Consider the following 20,234-nt stretch of genomic DNA (forward strand, 5'->3'; position numbering starts at 1 on the left):
AAGTAATGCTTCCCTTTTCGAATACCCTCTTGAATCAGCTTTCAGGTGGTCATAGACTCTCTTTTGTCATTTGCCCACCGAGTACCTTGTCTCTATCATCTAGCAGGTACATGTTCACATTTTCAGATTGTCATTTTATTGAAAAAGAAGTAAGCAACATTTCCATTTCTGAGGATGGAAGGCCTTCTTACCATGAAAGCAGATGGGACCTCCACATTGGATAGAAACCGAAAACGCTTCTGCACCCTGGTGGTAGAGGGACCTAGGGAAAGACAGAGTCACGATCAGTTATTGGTGATGCTGCTCAGGACTGTCTCAGAGAGCTCTGCTCAATTTCATTGTGGAGCTAGAGAATGTGGAAATGTGTGGTGAACTGTTTGGACTGAGTGTCTTCTGGGACATTCACATTGGTGGATGGAATAAGGCCAAGGAAAGAATCAGGCAAGAAAGAGAAATAGAGCCTTTGATGGTCTAGCTCAAGGGAATCTAATCCATCAAATAGCATCTAAATTGCATGCTAAGATTCAATGACAGGGTTCTGATTCCTTCTGCCCTTCTTAAAGCCTGGCCAAATTTCCACTTCCTCTAATGTACAAGACCATTTCAGCATCCATGCATTCATACATGACGCTAGTGTGTTCGGCATAAATAATAATGGATATATTACTTTTATTGTGATGAAGTTTACATCATATTTATGCTACCTTTAATCATTTGTGACTACATCGGTGAGTAGCATTGATTACGTTCACAGTGCTGTGGACCTATCACTGCTGTCTAGACCCAAAACATTTCCAGTAATAAATCACTCTGCCTTGACCCTCTTTCCAAACCTTGTGATCTCCTCTTTTCTGTTTCTAGGAACTGGGTTTTTTCAGAAACCTCGTATCAGTGGAATCATAAATTGTTGTTTTTCTCGGTAGGCCTGATGTGAACACGCCCAACATATTTGCAGTGACAATCTATATTGTACCCTATTGAAAATCTAACACATGTGTTTTGCCTGAATAGTATCCCACTAGGTACACACACCACATTTGATTCGTTCAATACTTGAAGAAATTAGGGGTTCTTGCCACCATCTGACTATTGTGAATCACGCCATTATGCACATTGGTGTATGTATGAGACACTACTTGTGAAATATGATAAAATGGTCCTGTCAAAACTCACAGAATGTCAGAGCTCAAAGAGTTTTTATAGACTGTATGGACTTTTACTTAAGAAACATGTATTGATATCTTTTCATTCATTTTCTCCAATGTATCGTAAAAATGTCAGATATTCCTAATAGGAGAAACGGGAACTAGAATATAGGACTTTTGTGTATTATCTAGTTAACTTATGTGTTAATTGAAACCTGTTCTAAATAACGTCTATCAGGGAGGGAGTTTTCAGATAATGTTGCAAAATCAGCTAATGTGTGAACATGAACTAGAGAGCTCGTTTACTATTGAACATGAGCCAGATTTGAATTGTCTGTGCATCCTGACCTCCATGGAGACTGCACCACTGATGGACTGAATACTCGTGTATTTGTACCGATGAAATAAAAGATAACTATGACTGCCTTTTTGCCATAGCCACTTAAATATGGGACACTGAAGAATTTCTCTGGAAGTACCTTAGTGAGAACTACTTCCACAGTACCTTCATCTGGCTCGTCGATAATGGATGCCGTGTATTGCGGCGAGAAACGGACTCTTTGAGCCCGATTCTTGCTTCCCCTCTGAGAAATAGAAGGACCATACTCTGCTACACTTGCTTCTTCTTCCTGACTGTGGCCTGGGAAATGCATGACAATAAAGAGAACTGTAGACATCTGGCTTGCAGAAGGCAACAGAGAAATTAGGAATGATTTCTCCACATCTACCCAGATGACCCTTCTGAAGCCAACTGAGACTGAAGGAGATCGTGCATTTTGGTGTGCATATAAAACATCCACCAGATAGATTTTGTGGGCGACTACCTTAATTTAGTTGAGCCATTCTAAAGACACAGCAAAGCACAGTGACTGCTTCTGGTCTCTGAGATGTCAAACTCATTTAGAAGCTGCTTGTTGTGATGTGATCGCCCTGATTCTTAACTTCTTTGGGACAGAGGCTAAGGAGCGACTCCAGCTCTGAGAGATGTTTACAGTGCTATGTGGAGCCTCAACCTTGTAGAATCTTAGAGCGAACCAAAAGCTTGTGGACCCTACAGGTGTCACTCCAATGACTACAGCAAAGTCGGCTGTTAGATCCAACTATGGCCCCCCCAGACAGCGCGACCACTGGGGCCTCCCATTCATGATGGGCTGTGTGTGGGAGCCGGTTGGCGCTTCCAGGCATTGCCACAGATTCTGAAACTCCCTTGCCCTGTGGCTGATGACCCTGTGACAGAGTGGTGAGTACAGGACAGTGGTCAAGAGCATCAACTTAAGGACCCACACCTGAGTCACATTATGCCTCTTTCACGAAGAAGGTCAAAGATTTCAGCCATTCTTCACTGCACGACTTCCATCTGAGGAGATGGATTGGTAACAAACGTCCAGATACAGTCGGGGAGCGGAAAGAAGGAGTTAATAATGTAAAGTGTACAGTAGTGAGGAGGTTTCTTTAGAAGATGAAAGCATGTCTTGTGTTGTGTGAGTGGGTCAATCTCCTGAGAAAACACAATCTCATGCAGACTCACATTCACAATCACACCACACAAACACATAAAAACTCCAAATGTCTTAAACACCCGAGCTTCACACCTACATATTATCCTCACTTCTGAGGAGTAAACAACTGACCAGAGAACTTTCCTGTGTGACCACTTTCTGTCATTACACCCCTAACCCTCATCCCCGGGGCAGGATTGCAGAATCACGGGGCTTCCACACCAAATCGGCAGGAATGGCTCAACTTCCTAAGCACCTAGCTTTCTCGTCAGTGACTGAATGATTAAACAATACGTACGTTTTTCACTGGGTCTGTCGTACGCCTGTCATGGGAGAAAGGAAAACACTGTGAGGATCATATACCCCTGGACACTATTCGCACAGGCATTCTGTTCTTTTGATGACTCGAGGATACCAGATGGGAAATAGTGCCTGAGTCAACCACCACAAGGGAAATTGTATAGAACTCCTGTGGGGAAGCTTGAGGCACTTCATAAAAGCTGTCTCGAGCCCTTTTGATTTGGCAATTACAACATTCTTTTTGCTCGGAGGAAATTTGCTCTATAGAGGCCACTGCTTATGACCCTACAGTCTGTAAGTAATGCTGCCCTTTTTGAATGCTCACTTGATTCAGCTTTCCGGTGGTCGTAGACTCTCATTCGACATTCTCCTAACTAGTACAGTGTCTCTATCATCTAGCAGGTACATGCTCACATTTTCAGATTGTCATTTTATTAAAAAAGAAGTAAAGCAACATTTTCATCTCTGAGGGTGGAAAGCCTTCTTACCTTGACAGCAGATATGATCTCCGCACTGGACCACAATCTAGGAAGCTGCTGTACCCCGGTCTTGGCGGGAGCTAAGGGGACACAGAGTCACCATCAGTTATTGGTGATGCTGCTCAGGACTGTCTCAGAGAGCTCTGCTCAATGTCATTGTGGGGCTAGAAAATGTGGAAGTGAGTGGTGAACAGTATGGACTGAGCGTCTTCTGGGTCATTTGCGTTGGTAGAGAAAAGAGGGCTAAGGAAAAAAGGAGGGCAGAAAGGGAAACTGAGTCTTTGAAAGTCTACCTCAAGGGAATCAAATCCATCAAATAGCATCTAAATTGCATCCTCTGTTTCAATGACAGGATTCTGATTCTCCTACCCTGCTTAAAGCCTGGCTAAATTCTCATTTCCTATCATTTACAAGACCATTTCGGCATCCAAGCATTCATATATGTATATAGCATGTATAATATTGGAAATTTTACTATTATTGCAATGAAATTTCCATCAAATTTAGGTGACTTTTAGTCATTTGTTACCATATCTGTCAGTAGCATTGATTACATAACACTGCTGTGGACCTATCCCTGCTGTCTAGACCAAAAATATTTCTAGGCATAAATCACTCTGCCTTCATCCTTCTTCCAGTCCTTGCAATTTGTTCTTCTGACTCTAGATAGAAAATTCTGGAACTGGGCTTTTTCAGAAACCTCATATGCGTGGAATCATAAATTACTGTCCTTATGTGCAGACACGATATCATTAAGCCATCCATTTTTTCAAGGTCTCTCCATGTTGTAGCCTATTTTAAAACCTGATTACTTTTATTGCAGAATACTATCCCACGAGGTGTATACATCACATTTGATCCACTCATCGTTTGATGGACTTTGGGGTTCTTTCTGTCTGGCTATTGGGAATAATGCCATTATGAACATTGGTGTATGATACACTACTGGTAATATAAGAAGTTACGATACTGTGAAACTCACAGAATGTCACAGCAGAAAGGGTGAATTTTAATGGAATGTATGGTCTTTTAATTAATAAAAATGAACTGATATTTTTTCACTCATTGTTACAAATATATCTCCCAAACTTAAGATGTATTGAATAGCGGAAACTGGTGGGGTAGGATGTCGGTACATTCTGTATTATCTAGTCACCTTTCCTGTGAATATAAACCTGTTCTAAATAATGTCTATTAATTTTTACAAATCTGACACATAGTATCAGGGAGAGATCTATTCAGATAATGTTTCAAAATCAGCTAATGTGTGAACATGTAGTAGAGACCTTGTTCACTATTAAACATGAACCACATTGTGAGTTGTCAGAACATCCTGACGTCCATGGTGACAGCACCACAGATGGACTGAATACACATGTATTTCCACCCTCGAAATAAAAGAAATTCATAGCTTAGTGTTTTTACAAATCATAAGTCATTTAACATGGGACACTGAAGAAATTTCCTTGAAGTATCTTAGCTAGCATTATTTTCACAGTACCTTTCTCTGAATGAAAAGTATAGATGGTGACATCTTTTGAGAAGCGGACTCTTCTGACGCCCTCCCTCATTGATTCGAGAGAATCATCCTCCTCATCACAGCACCCTGAGAAAAGCATGACAATATAGAGAACTGTAGATGTGTTGTTGGCAGAAGAACACAGGGAAATTAGCAATAATTTATTCACAGCTACCCAGAAGACCCTCCTGAAGCTAAAGTAGACTTAGGAAGATCGTGCAGTTTGGTGTGCACGTAAAACACCCACGAGACAGGATTTTGAGGGCCAATATCTTAATTTAATTGAGACATTAGAGAAACACAGCAAAGCACAGTGACCATGTCCAGCCCCCTAGTTTCTAAATGTATTTAGAAGCTTCGTCTCCCAAGGAAACTCATGCAGACACCTTGGGGCCTTAGTGCACTCTTCTGTGATGAGAAAAAGTTACCATGGCCTACCTATAACTATTAACTGATGAGGCTAAAAGTGATTGAACAGAGGTAAAGCTTCAGAAAAAGAAGTGACCGCTTCCAAGTCATTACTCCTTAAGTGCCCAATCATTGTGTGACTGCAAGTTCAAGCTAGATGTTTGGTAGTGGTTCCATCTAGAGAGTGGACTTGGATGACTCCACAGCATTAGAAGGTGGTAGGTTCCTTTTCATTGTTTCCATAGTGATGAGGCTTTCTATCTCATGGAGAGTATCTGTTGTCATCTCCTGGAGCGCCCACAACAACCCTACAGCCGGAGAGGTAAAGCAGGTGCTGAGACCCATACTTTCCAGTGAAGATCACAGAAATTTGGAGAGATTAATCAACTTGCCCAGAGTCACAAGAGTGACCAGTGATGGGTTTGGGGTATGAACATGTTTGGTGTCCTGAGGACAGAGTCCCAGAACCCCTCTGAAACCTGACTCCATTCTCAGCATGCCTGAAACAAACGCTCTTCTCACTGTCTCTCTGAAATGCTACTGCCCTAGGTTACTGTGCGATAGAAATAATGCCCTGGAAGAGGAGGCTGAGCCACTAGGAGTCCAATTTTGCCACAGTTTCCAGCTCTTCCCTTTCTGTCTCTGACCCCACATATGAAACTTCCCCCCGATCATAGCCCCTCCGAGGAATAGGGACGTCCCGACCTGTGGCCGTCCTCCCGCAGCGTCAGCCCACAGTCAGCTGTCTCACTCTGAGACTTCTCCATTGCAGAGGACTCTCCTGGGTCACAAGTAGTCTGGGTGACTCTCAAGTCAACTCAGAGCATTCTGGACCAAGTGCCTGCCATACGACAACATTCTAAATCTTAGCAACCATGGACTTGATACCAATGACCCGAGGATGTGGTGCTTTAGGCATTCAATGATTTAAGTCTGAAAGCTCCACTGTCTGTTGACTATTGCTCGGAGCAACAGTCTGAGTAGCTTGAGGTAAGACCTGGCTGAAAGCGGACTCTGGTTGTTCCAGCACTGAGTGTGCACCTTCCCCGCCCAAGTCCGTCTTCAACAAAATTCAGAGTCTACTACTACGTCCTCCAACTCTAGATCATTCGGTGGCAGTGGACAGAGCCCCATGTCCTCTGACAGGGGTCTCTCCTTAGACAGCCTATGACCCCACACCAGGACCCTTGAGGAGAACAACCAAGCCCTCCTAATCTAAGTCACCCAGTGTTCATTCCACCTATTCGAAGGCTCTGTCCCATTTCACAGCTTTCCCAGACAGCACCCACATTCCCAGTGATCCTGTCCACATCCGCCCATGGACATGCCCCATGACATCCCAGCTTCTCTCCTTTCTAAAATCTTTGCATTTAGACTGCTGATGTTTGGCACCTATTGTCACATCCACATTCTGAGCAGTTGACCTGCAGTTCCCCTTTCCTGTCATGTCTACTGCTGAGGTGGGCTCTCAACCACTGTGAATCCATGGAAGAATACTCCCCACCTGAAGTAGTGTGGGAGGGCTCCCTCTGGATCTGTTCTCTGCACGAGTGGGGACAAAGTGTTTACTAGGGAATCTTACATTGCTCTATATTGAGGAAAATTGTTAAGGCCGTTCACTTGAGAGAAGAATCCTAAATATCAATCAAGTTATACTACAATCCTATAAAGACACTTACAAGCCTGGAGTCAAAATGGGAGAGGCGGCAATGGTTTTACAAGATGACAAACAGATTTTCGGTAGTTTAACCAGCCCTTTTGAAGGAGCAGCATTCACAATATCAATATGAACGTACCTCTACAACAAATGAAGTTTCCCATCTCAAGGTCTCGAGCAGTGAGTCTCTGAGTACTTCTCGCCTCCTCTCTCTCAACTCACAGAGTGACAGTTGCAACGAGCAGTGAGTCTCTGAGTACTTCTCGCCTCCTCTCTCTCAACTCACAGAGTGACAGTTGCAACGGAAGGCAAGAAGCGCATCATCACATTACCACGGTGACGGGTCATGTCACAGAACTTTCAGAATGAGCGCACGCTGCACATTCTGGGTCCAACTGCTGCTTTCGAGACACTTGTGTGTTTACATGGGCAAGAGCAGCAGTTAAGAGAATTAAAACAGAAAACGTGTTTTCTTTCAAAACTGAACACCAGGCTCCCAAATTGTTATTCTCTTTCTGAAAAACATGATATGTGAGAGAAAACAACTTGCCCATGCAAACAGAGTTAATAATGAAAATTTCAGGCTGAACACGTCAAATCTAACACATTGACCGTATGAAGTTGTTCCATTCTTGGTTACAGTACGATCCGCACCCATTTCCACTACTCCTGAGTCACTAGACTTTTCTACAAAACAACTGAAAAAGTGTTCCACATCAATTCAAAAGCAACATTAGTAGAAATCAGATTTTGATAGTTGTATATTTCTCCAAGCATATAACTATGTTATATAAATTCTCTTATTCTCTAAACCTATATTCTTTATCTACATACTTATATAAAACTCGATGCTGAATTATTTCTCAGTCTCTGTGAATTCATTGGACAATTTCATGTCATTATGTATATTCAAGACTGACTCTTCACTGAAAAAATAAGAAAAAGAATCACTGTATTTTTTTCATAGTGGGTTGGGCGATAATACATAATCAGTGATTTTGTAAATAAAATTGTAGATGACCCAAAACTCCACATAGAATTCAATGTGTGTTCTGGCTCATATGTGGACCAGTCACACTCATTCTTATTTTGTTTTATTTTAGTTTTTTATTAAGTTTATTGGGGTAACATTGGTTAATACAATTATATACTTTTCAGTTGTATATTATCATTTGACATGTATATATTCTCTTGTGTGTTTACCACCCAAAGTCCAGTTTCCTTCAGCTACCATATATATGATCCCCTTTACCCACTTCACCTTCCCTCTACCCTCCTCTATTTAACTACCTTTGCCCCGTCAAACTACCCCCTCCTCCCCCAACCCCTACACTTTGGTAACACTAGTCCATTGTCTATGCCCATGAGTGTCTGTTTGTTTGTCCTGTTCATTTGTTGCTTTTAGATTTATATCTCACATATAAGTGATGTCATGTGATTTTCAACGTTTTCTGTCTGGCTATTTCACTTAGCATGATTATCTCGAGGTCTATCCATATTGTATCGAATGGCACTATTTCATCTCTTCTTATGGATGAGGAAAATATTTCATTGTATATATGTACCACAGCTTCTTTAGCCAATCATCTATCGTAGGAAGATATTTCATTGTATATATGTACCACAGCATCTTTAGCCAATCATCTATCTTTAGCCAATCATCTTTCGTAGTACAATCATCTATGCACTGACCACTGTGAATGATGCTGCTATGAACATCAGTATGCAAATATCTTTTTGGATAAGGATTTTCAAGTCTTTGTGGTAAATACCCTGTAGAGGGATGGCTGGATCATATGGCAGATCAATTCTTCGTTTTTTTTGCGGAAATTCCATACTGTTTTCTATAGTGGCTGTACCAACTTGCAGTGCCACCAGCACTGTATGAGGGTTTCTTTTTTCTGCATTCTCTCCAACATTTGTTATTATCTGCCCTGTTGATTATAGCTATTCTAACAGGTGTGAGGTGATGTCTCATTGTAGTTTTAATTTGCACTTCCGTAATACCTAGCGATGTTGAGCATCTTTTCACATACTTGTTGGTTATTTGTATGTCCTCTAGGGAGAAGTGTCTGTTCAGGTCCCTTGCCCATTTTTTAAAAGGATAGCTTGTTTTTTTGTTCTTGTTCTTGAGTAGTACGAGTTCTTTGTATATTTTTGGATATTAGGCCTTTATCGGAGGCAAAGCTTGCAAATATATTTTCCCAATCCGATGCCTTTTTCTTTACCTTGTTGACAGTTTCTTTTGTTGAGCAGAAGCTTTTGTGTTCCATGTCATCCCATTAGTTTGTTTTTGCTTTTGCCTGCCTTGCTTTTGAGGTCAAATTCATAAAATCCTCTTTATGTCCAAGGTCCTTGAGCTTAGTTCCTATGTTTTCTACTATGCATTTTACTATTTCAGGTCTTACATTCAGACCCCACTTGGAGAACAGTATAAAGCAAAGGACTTCCTCTCTGCTGTCCCCTCCCTGTGTGTTCATGGTCAATGGAGAATCAATGTGGAAATATAGGAAAAGCCTATAGAGACATGTGAGGGTGTCAGTGTTATCTGGTGGTTCATAATAAATGTCAAAAGACATACAGAAATTTACCCGTTCTTAAGTCCAGAGACCAAAGCTAGAAGGCTATTGAAGGGAGAAAGAAGCACAATGCGATTTTTATATATGTTCTACAGCACTTTTCGAAATTCCTACAAGGGTGTTATTCCTGCTGCTCTTTGTGTGTGTTTATAGACATACATGCATACATAAATATATACATACATACATACACACAAACACATACATGTGTTTAGAACTTTCCATTCACATTGGTGGCCTGAAACACTGGCATTATTTTGCTGAATGTCATGGGTTGGCATTCCGATGAGGGGCTGTGGGCTGGCACTTTTCTGCTCTGTGATATTGAGTCTTAGCAGAGAAGTCCCACATGCAGGAAGAATGGACTAGCAGGCATTGGGAGGCTCTGGAAGTGACTCAATCCCATGTCTGCAGCTAGACCTGGATGTGGCTGGAGGATACACATGAGACATGCCAGTGTGGCCTGGGTGTCCTCACAGCAAGGCACTTTCAAATGATCCAGATCTGGTACTGGGTGGCTGATAGCTCACAGGGCAGTGACCTGAGTGATCAGGCGGATGCTCACGGCCACGTGAAGCATAACCGTACATGGACACAGTGTTGTTTCCAAAGCATCTGTCAATGAAAAGAAACATTAGTGGCACTTCTGGTTTATAAGGAGGGGCCAAGACCCCAATTCTACTTGGGAAAATTATTGAAGAAATTGCAAACATGTTTGAATCTTTCCCATGTATAAACTAGTTTTAAAATACTCACTAGCAGATGTAGAAATGGCACCTTTTCCCCACAGCTAAGTGTACTAAAGATGTGGAGTCGACTCCTGCCTCCACCACCATGACCTGTTTGACAAATAAACACAACCACTTAGGAAATCTTACCGGAGACTTTTGCAATATCAAATATAGGCCTACACTGATGCAGAGTCCACCCTTCACATTGGGCCACTGAAGGTGTTGAAGGAGCTAGCATGGTCTGGAAGATCCATAAACCAGAACAGAGTCCCACATGGAGGTCCTGAACGGAAGGCAAGGAGAATCAAGGAGTCAGCCAGGGGACATTTCAGTGGTGCAGGCAGGAAAGAGTGGAGACCAGCTGGAGTGAGGGAGAGAGGATAGGGATGCAGAAGGGCACACAGGAATGAGAGGTGATGCAGGATGAAATTCTGCAGGAGATGCTCGGGGACCAAGGCCCATATTCTCTCCGCAGAGTGCACAGGCATGGCCCAGCTCCTGTCGTGACAAATGCACGGTCTGATTAAGCATCAGAGCCACCGGCCTCTCGGAAATGCTTTTGGCCTCATGTGTCAGCACTTAACATGCACACCCCGATGGGCCCAGTCATTTCACTCCGAGGAGGGTTTCCTGCAGATACAGGGGCCCAAGAGATCCAAGATCTCCTATCATTGCACCAAAACCTGAGTCAGGAAGGTGGAGAAACAGCCTACCTCCTGACAACAAGGAACTCAGGAAATGAATGACTATGTGATGATCACTTAGATGTTGAGACTTGAGGAAAATGTTTTCTATCTGCATATTAAAAGAGCACACTGAGCTTTTTGAATGTGCATTTGCTAATGGCGGGGTCTATGATACATTACTGGGCTTTCAAGAAAGAAAAGTCTTCTTTTTGTCTAAAGAACAGTAAAAAGCAAATAAGGTATAAGCTAAAGAAAATTAGAATCTCATCAACCTCCTTGTAATAACTGATGGAAGAGAATGGTGTACTATAGTTACATGAAGAACAGTGAGACTTGATTTTATATGCAATCATGTAACTCATGGGGATAAATGTACTGGGATCTATGTCATCAGGCACGATCTCCGATACTGCTGTTCCCATGACCCTCTTCGCGAGGAATAAAAAAGAGACTTCACAAAATGAAATTTCCAAGAAGACACTGACCTATGGACATGTGGAAAGAACTAAATTTGCTGTTATTTTTCTCAACTTATACTGAGAGAGCTTTATAGGAGAGAAGGGGTGACCTGATTGTGGTGATTGGGGTGAGTGTCTATAATAATTCATTGAGTCCTAACTTGTTCAGAGTGCGTTTCTATTCATTTGCTTTATTAAATAAAAAATATTTAAAATGAAACCAGTTGTAGTTAAATTGTTTCGTTCAAAAATCTTCAGTAAACATAAAATATACATCTAAATTAAATTCTAAATCTATGCAACAGAGATATTACTTAACCTTCCAGTAACTGCGCTGAAGCAGGAGAGGAGGAGCATTGAGGAGGACCCTGTTCCTTGGCCTGACTGAAACTTCTTGACACTGTGTAAACTCCATCTCCTCTGAGACTCAGGCTGAGGTTCCAGCTTTTGACCTGCACACATGTTGATGCCAGATCTGCAAAAAGAACACGGATGCTGGCAGCCCTTGCCTGGCAAGGAGACAGAGGGAGGATGACCCCCTGGTGAGGGCGTGCAGGACCCACAAGGCTCCTCACACCCTGGAGCAGTGACCAAGCACGGGCCCTGGCTTCCCCAGGAATCAGCTGACAGGACACTGAGTCCTGGTGCTACTCTTGGAAGGGGGTCTTATCTCTACCCAGATTGTCTTCAAAAGTCTTACAGGACCAACTGAACTTGGGTGCTTGGTCGGGAAGCGTTCAGGTGACTTGTGCCCTGGATAGTGAGAGTGATGCAGAGGAAATGGGGACTCTGGGACTCCAGGCTGAAAACTCTGAGTCTGTCCACCCTGGTGCCTGTGAGAAACAGGTCTGATGACACAGGTGGCAATGGTGAACCTTTCTCTCAACCTAACACTGAATGTGACCCTTCATGAGACCAGCACAGTACAAATGGACAGAACCCTAGAGCATTTCCTTTTTCCCATATCTTTATTTTCCCTAACATCCCGATGCTTTGCCTGTGCCTTGCATTTGGTAAACCATGATGTTGTGGTAATAAATAAAAAGTTTTATGGCTTAATGTGTTCTAATATGAAAAGATTAAGGACACTGCTGTTTAAAATATAATTAAACCAATTATATTTGTCTGATTTCTTGACAAATTAAGAAGGAAAAGAAACGAGCAATTTTTAATGCCACCCCTTACTATGTCTCAATAAAGTATTGCATTAAGTTTCCTTCAGTACCTTTGTCATTTACTTGATTTACATATATATATATGTATATGTGTATGTATGTGTATATATATATATATATATACACACACATATATATATGTACATATATATGTGTGTGTGTGTGTGTGTGTGTGTGTGTGTGTGTATATATATAGGATATTAGCCCCAGGCCCTTCACAGGGCTCCACCGATGCTGAGGGGTCCCCAGCTGGGACTGGACCCTGCAGTGCCCCTTACTTGATTCTGGGAGTACTAAGCTCTCACAGGCTTGCAATGCTAAGGAAGGTGAGCTGCCTTGCTTGCATGAGAAGGAGCCCCAGGGCACTTTTATCCTCCGCTTTCTCTTCCCAGGAGGCCTGAGGTTGGGGAGGTCAGGCCACTTCCACTGTCTCATCATACCCAGGGATAAGGGATCCAGCACTAAACTTCCAGCTAAGGGATGTCCCTGTGATCTTGAGGGCATGAGGAGTACACCGCTTTGTCCTGCAAGACGATAGCGTAAGTACATCCTGGAGGCCTCTTCACAGAAAAGACAATGTACACTAGAACCCTGAAGTTACTCACATTGTGGACTTACAGGAACCGACAGCCCTCTCCTCCAGATAAAGGGGGCAGTGGAGGGATGGGTTCAGCAACTTAGAAGCTTCCTCGGCCTGAGTAGCCTCTTTACGAAAGATGATCTCGCGACATTTTTCACTTGCCTTTGCTGATTTTCACCATCCTCTTGTCTCCCTTGCATGTTCACACACAAGAGAGGACATCCCAGGAGACTCCTCAGTTGGCTTCTTTTAATAAAATGACTCCTCACACAAAAAAATGTTAGGAAGCAAAGAAGAACATGTGCATTTGTTGCCTTATTCTTTCAAACCCAAGCTTTCCAAGTCAGTTTTTATCACGGTCCTTCTTCCAACTAAATTACTTCCTCTGCTCCTTCTGCAGAAACTCCTAGAGAGTTTTAGAAAGATGCAGCGAAGAGAACAACTGTGCATGGCCAGAGACATCCACTGTCAAAAAGCACCCATGTCGGGGGTGCCCAGGGCAGAACCAGACCTCACAGGACCCCTCCAGCATGTTGAGCACAGCCCTTCTGACTTCCAGCCCAGTTCCCTGCCCTGCTCACTCAGGGTGGCTCAACACATGCAAAGGGGGTCAGGAGCCAGGGTGATGCTCTGAGAGGACATGAAGAACTGGAGGGAGATATTACAGACATGGACAATTCTAGGACCTCAAGTACCTAGAGAAGACCAGGCCTCTTTGCATGAGAATCAAAAAAGAGAGAAGGAGAGGCTGGGGAAGTATCCCAGAAAAGAGCTGACAGATAAGAGAAAGAATACAAATGAAAGAGAAAATAAGTTACATGTAGATGTTGCTCTCTGTGCGGGAGTCTTCGAAATGCACAAAACATTCCTCAAGTTACATGGGCAGTAATGATGTTGGAGTGGCTGCCGGAATGGAAAGGGGAGAGTTAAGAGTCAAGGTAAGAACTCGGCGCTCCTGTTCGCAGCAGCATAAACAAAGCCTGAACTTAAGACACACTCTGTCTTCATCTCTATGCTCCTCCCCAGGGCCTTGATCAATTCACCTCTGCAATGAAGAGTGGCTCTCAGGTGTGCGGGGACCCTGTCAGCCTTCAAATTCTGTAAGTGTGACCGGGAAACCATGCCTGTGTCACCTTGTTCCTCTAAGATGTCAGTCACAGTTTCTATGATGGACTGTGCATGAGACTGCCTTATGTCCCTCACGACTTCCCTTCCCCTTCTCTTTCATCTAATTAGAGTCCATTTCCTTTCTCCTTGTCCACCTCCACCAAATATATGGTTCTTCAATGTGGGACCGTTAAAACGATGATCATGGGTTTACTGACACCATCACTAATCGATCAGTGGATCAAGGAATTAAACAATTGAGACCCAAAGAGAACCTGTCTTGAGTCTGTGTCATACTGGGTTCTGCGGGAGAATGTGACAACCAACTCACTATAACAAGTGACTGTCCTGCGCCTAGCAGGGCCTTAATTGGGCGATATGTAATCCCTGCCTCATAACCAAAAGTCTTTTAGCCCCTTAGAAAGAATCAACTTGAAATCTAATGTAAGGTCACTGTCTCAAATTTTCTAGGTCTGTAGGTGAAGTCATGGGGTTTATCCAGCAGGTGTGGCCACATAAATCACATAAATACACGGTACCTGCCAGGGTTGGCCAGGTGTCCTGGAAGACCTGAAAGGGCGGGGACCCTGGGCCAGCCTAAGCCAAGGTCACAGGATGGGCATGATGGGGGAGGGGTGGCAGGGCCAGCTCTATTAATGGGAGTGGTGTGTTCTCAGGGAAGCAGTGACCCCCTGCAGCTCAGAGGCCCTTTCCCAATCTGGTCAGTCCCAGGAGACAGGTCTCTGAGGCCATGGGAATGAGCATGAGAAGCAGGCACACAGCCCCTTCACGCAGTCCTCTGGAACTCCTGACAGCCATTCAGGACCTCAGGGTGCAGCTGGACATGGGTCTCTCTCAGATATCCGAGTCCCAGGATTTGGGATTTGGGTGAGGAGTGGAGGCGAGAATTGTGGTTCAACGTGCTTTCCACCTCGCCTCTCCAGAATGAGCCAGAAACATGTGCAGGAAGCAGAGAGGAAACGCTCTCTACGGTGCAAATCCCGGGAGTGTCCTTTATACCAAGGGACACACGCTCATCCACAGAGTGATGGTTTGACTGAGAAAAGGAACAAGCAATGAAAACTTTGGTTATCTCAAAAGGCTGGAGATATAGGCATGACGGGATTGCTTATAAGCCTTCACGAGTGTTTGCACACACCCACCTTGAAGACCCATCCCCCAGACAAACTCCAACGCTTTTCTGGTGGATATGTGTGTGAGGGGTTGGGAGAAGGGCCTGGCATGACTCTGCCACTCTTCCTTCGCGGAAAAACGACACTATGAATATATAGTTTTCATTCTTCCCCATGTCACTACGACATTTTTTTTTTCCTACCTGAGGCTGTAGTCGCAGGACTGGGCTATGACTACAATAGTCAGGGGCAGTCATGCTTTCTAGGCAAGAAACTGGAACTATACTTTTATACTTTTCTGTCAGAATTTTGTGGGCCCTGACCGAGTGGGTTGTGCATTCATTCCATTTGGCAAACACGGCCTTATCGGTGGTGCACACATTCCGCCTTGTGATGGACGTTGCCTATTAGATTGTGCAAAGGACAGACATGGGGGCACAAGAGCTGAGTGTGAGGCAAAGAATCTATGGGTTAAGCAAAGAGGAAATCCAATATTCTTGAGAAAAGGCTTTCATAAATGGTCTTCTTTGACCTATGGGAATCTATTAGGGAGAGAAATGTCTCCTTTTCTTCCTCTCCATCCCTAGGGCTATCTCAGTGCCAGGCATACAGTAAAAGTTCAGATTGCTCAATTAACTAGATCTCATTTTTGGGACTGTAGAGCTGCAGGCCTAGAGAGCCAGAAAGGCTCCCACAACAACCTCGAAAACTCTCAGACAAGACCTCCTTCCGGTGGAGGAGAGCTCCAACGTGGTATTATGATTAGAGTTCCTGGTCCATACATCTCTCCCATGTGCCAAGGAAAGAAAGTTACACAGCTCTCACTGCCTGCTCCTGCTTCACAATATCTAACTATCACAGGAACGTTCGGGCGATGTGTTCTGACTCCATTTTAATGAGGGGCATATGTGCATGGATAAGAGTTGCAGAAATGGAACTTGGACTCCCCCGCCTGCATCTTTGTGCCAGTAATCTATTGCTTATAACAAAACATCCCAAAGTGCAGTGGCTTAGTACAACAACATTTATTGAGTTCACCCTACTGGGCACTAGGATTGGCTATTGGGGTCCCTTTTCTATATGAGGTCAGCTGGCCAGTCGGGTCATGGTCTACGATGGCTCTGTCATGTGTCTAGGAGTGGGTGGCTCCTGGCTGCGGTGATGAGGTATGACTGGGCCCTGGGACTGTAATCATCCGTTGGGCCAGCCTGAGCTCGTTCACAAGGCAGCTGGGACCTGAGTGCAGCAAGACTGAGCAAACTCCACACACAAGCACTTTTCACACTCACGAGCGTACATTTCTATATGCTTCATATTTACTAACATCCTAGTTGCCAAAGCAAGTCACATGATCAAGGCTGAGTCAGGGCAACACCACAGTCCATGGCTAGATGAAAGAAATAATTGATGGCCATTTTTGCAATTGGCCACAGTATCCCCCCATAGAGATCTTAAGATGACCAAAAGAGAAGTGACTGAATATATTCTGAGTAGCAATAAAAATAATAGCAAATATTGGCACATAGAGGGAATCAAAACATGTTAAATGAACAATTGTCATTTTTATTCTTGAGGTTCAGAGAGGTGCAACAACTTCTCTGGGGTCACACAGCCAATTAGTGGCAGAGCTAGAGTTTGTACCTAATGCTGTCTGATTTCAAAACTCATGCTCACAGCAGCTGTCCTCCGCTCGCTTGCCAGCACGTGTCATTCAGTTCCCTCATTAAGAGGGATTTATGGAATATTTAATTGAGATTGCAAGCACTGTTTCTCCCTTCTGGCCCTTCTCCGCATTGTCAGACAAGGAGACTGTCTGGCCTCCTTTTGCGAAAGCCAGGTGACTGTCATTCTTCTCATCCATATCACACAGTCAGGCAGTCAAGCCCAGGCACAAAAAAACAACCAGACGTGCTTTGGTTAAATCAATTACCCACCCACACCAGCAAAGACCACATTTCGAGTCTCCACTTCCACCTTCTTTAGACTGTAATGAGCCATCACGACCCCCTCCTGGCAGGGGTCGCTGGACAGCTACCAGTGGTTTCAGAGAAGCTCAAATAGGAAGTCAGGCTTCCATCCCTGCTGGCTACTCAGGAAGTCAGTCTTCTAGTCCTTGGTGTCAGTCGAGTTTGGGGAGACTGCACTTCCATCCTCTACCCAGCAGTAATGAGGAGATCCACCCTCTCCTCAGTGGAGTACAGTCAGGGCAGACATTCACCGCCACCTAGTGGCAGTAAGGACACGCTTTTTACCCATAGTTTCAGTAGAGGTCATGAGGTAGCACTAACGAGGCACTCATAATGACTCCTTGAGCAGTGTCAGCAATTCCAGCTCATGGTTCTTTGAGGTTAATAAAATTGGCAAACACCTGGATAGACTCACTAAAGAGAAAAGAGAAAAGACACAAATACACAAAATCAGGGAAGAAACGGGGGAAATTATGACAGACATTGCAGAAATACAGAGGATCATACAAGAATATTATGAAAAAGTATATAACACCAAATTTAATAATCTAGAAGAATTGGTCCACTACTTAAAAAATACAACCTTCCTAGACTGAATCAAGACAAAATGGAAAATCTAAATAGATCATTCAGCACTATGGAAATGGAAACACTCATCAAAGACCTACCAAAAAGTAAAAGTCCAGGACCAGATGGCTTCACCAGTGAATTCTAACAAGCATTCAAAGAAGATTTCATACCTATTCTCCTCAATACTATTCAACTCATTTTATGAGGCCAAAATTACATTGATACCAAAACTGGTAAAGAGAAAGCAAAATCAGAAAACTACAGACCAATATCTCTCATGAATACAGATGCAAAAGTCCTAAATAAGATATTAGTGAACCAAATACAGCAACATTTGAAAACGGTTATACACCATGGTCAGGTGTACTTCATCCCACAGGCACAGGGAAGGTCTGACATATGCTAATCGAGTACTGTAATACACCACATAAACAAATGAAAAAAATAAGAATCATATGATCATATCAAGAGATGCAGAAAAAGCCTTCGACAGAATGCAGCATCCATTTATGAGCAAAACACTTTACAAAATTGGAATAGAAAAAACGGACCTTAACATAATGAAGGTCATCTATGAGAAAGAGTCAGCCAACATTATATGTAATGGTGAAAAACTGAAAAGTTTCCCCCGAAGATCAGAAAGAAGGCAAGGTTGTCCACTATCATCGTGGTTCTTCAATATAACATTGGAGGTCCTAGCGAGTGCAATCAGACAGGAAAATGATATAACATGCATCCAAGTAAGAAACGACAAAGTCCAACTGTCACTATTTGCAGATGACATGATTCTCTATATAGAAAACCCTAAAGATTCCACAAGAACACTACTAGAAACAATAAGCAAACACAGGAAAGTTTCTGGTTACAAAATCAATGTTTAAAAATACAAAGCGCACTGACACTCTAATAATGAAGAATCAGAAAAAGAAGTGTAAAAATATAATTCCTTTTGCAATTGCAACAAAGAGAATAAAATATCTAAGAATAAATCTATTGAAACATGTAAAATATATAATGGAACTTGAAACAGCGATGGAGGCCAAAATGACAAAGCTGAAGTAGTCCTGCTTCAGAAACGTCATGGGAAGTCAGAGTTTCTTGGAAAAAACAATAATATTGGGAAAAAATAGATGGCAGAAGAAAAAGAGGAAGCTCAAATATGAGATGAGCTGACCCCATCAAAGGAGCCACTCACACGAGTCTACAAAAGCTGGGCAGTAGTGTTGTGTACAAGACACTATGAACAGCACTCATTCACAGAGTCGCCAGGCATTGGAGTGAGTCAACACATATCACACACACACACACACACACATACACACACACACACACACACCCCCCACAACCATCTTGATGTTTTATGTACTGTGCCATTTTTCAAAAATTATGTGAAAGTCTTTTTTTTTTTAAGTGACACAAAGTATGAGGTATATCATAGATCAGATATAGAATAATTCAGAAATGAAAAGACAGACCTCAGGAAAGAAGAAAAACAAAATTTAAAAATCCCTGCCGAAATAAAATAGAAACAACAAGAAACACAGTGACAACCATGCCATATAAGATTTAAAAAATGGGATCACTATTGCAAAAGAAATTCAGCAAGAGGGTACAAAAGCGTTGGTTACAACGATCTAAAGTTGAAGAGAATCAATGAAAAGATATCTGATATCTAACAATTTGAGTTCCTGAAAAACAAAAACCAAAGCAATGATTCAAAGCAAGTATTAACAATTAGAATTCGTTTTTTCTAGAAAGAGACAATACTTTGAAATCGTTTATTGAAGAGAACACTGAGCATCCACTTGGAATGACTAACAGCAAGTGATAAGCTAGCAAAATACTGTTCTTTTAAGATAGGAAAAATCGTTTAAGCATCAAGAATCACAGAGCAAATGACTTATAAGTAAAAACATTACAATTTTATCAACTTTCATTGAAAGAAATACTGTGTTGGAAAAGAAATAGAGTAACATATTTAAATACTCAATGGAAGAAATGGAGAATCAAGAATTTAATACCAGCTAAGCTGACTTTCAGGACTAAAAGACCCTGACATCCAAGTCATCGAGCAGATCTTGCGTGATAGTGTCCCACGATCAATGGAATAAAGAAACTTAAAAAAAAAATATCCGCAGAAGGACGCTGACACAGGATGGCTGGTAAGGACTACATTTGTAAAGGTTCAATGAACGTTGTATGAAATAGGGAGTGATCCTGGTATGGTCACTAGAGTGACTG

General features: G+C 42.7%; 1 long non-coding RNA gene across 2 annotated transcripts in view; it reads right to left on the bottom strand.

The window, feature by feature from the left end:
* Window positions 1–10,352: 10,352 nt before the first annotated feature.
* The window catches only part of LOC120586567 (uncharacterized), a 46,605-nt gene continuing 36,723 nt past the window's right edge, over window positions 10,353–20,234 (bottom strand). The window contains exon 3 of one of the 2 annotated variants that reach the window (XR_005648734.1): window positions 10,353–10,425. This is a non-coding gene — a long non-coding RNA (uncharacterized LOC120586567). Of the gene's footprint in view, window positions 10,426–17,485; window positions 17,838–20,234 lie in introns of those variants that run through there. The other variant, XR_005648732.1, reaches the window with a different exon arrangement.

Source organism: Pteropus medius, unplaced genomic scaffold (genome assembly GCF_902729225.1).
Source record: "Pteropus medius unplaced genomic scaffold, Ma_sr-lr_union100, whole genome shotgun sequence".
NCBI classification, from domain to species: Eukaryota; Metazoa; Chordata; class Mammalia; order Chiroptera; family Pteropodidae; genus Pteropus; species Pteropus medius.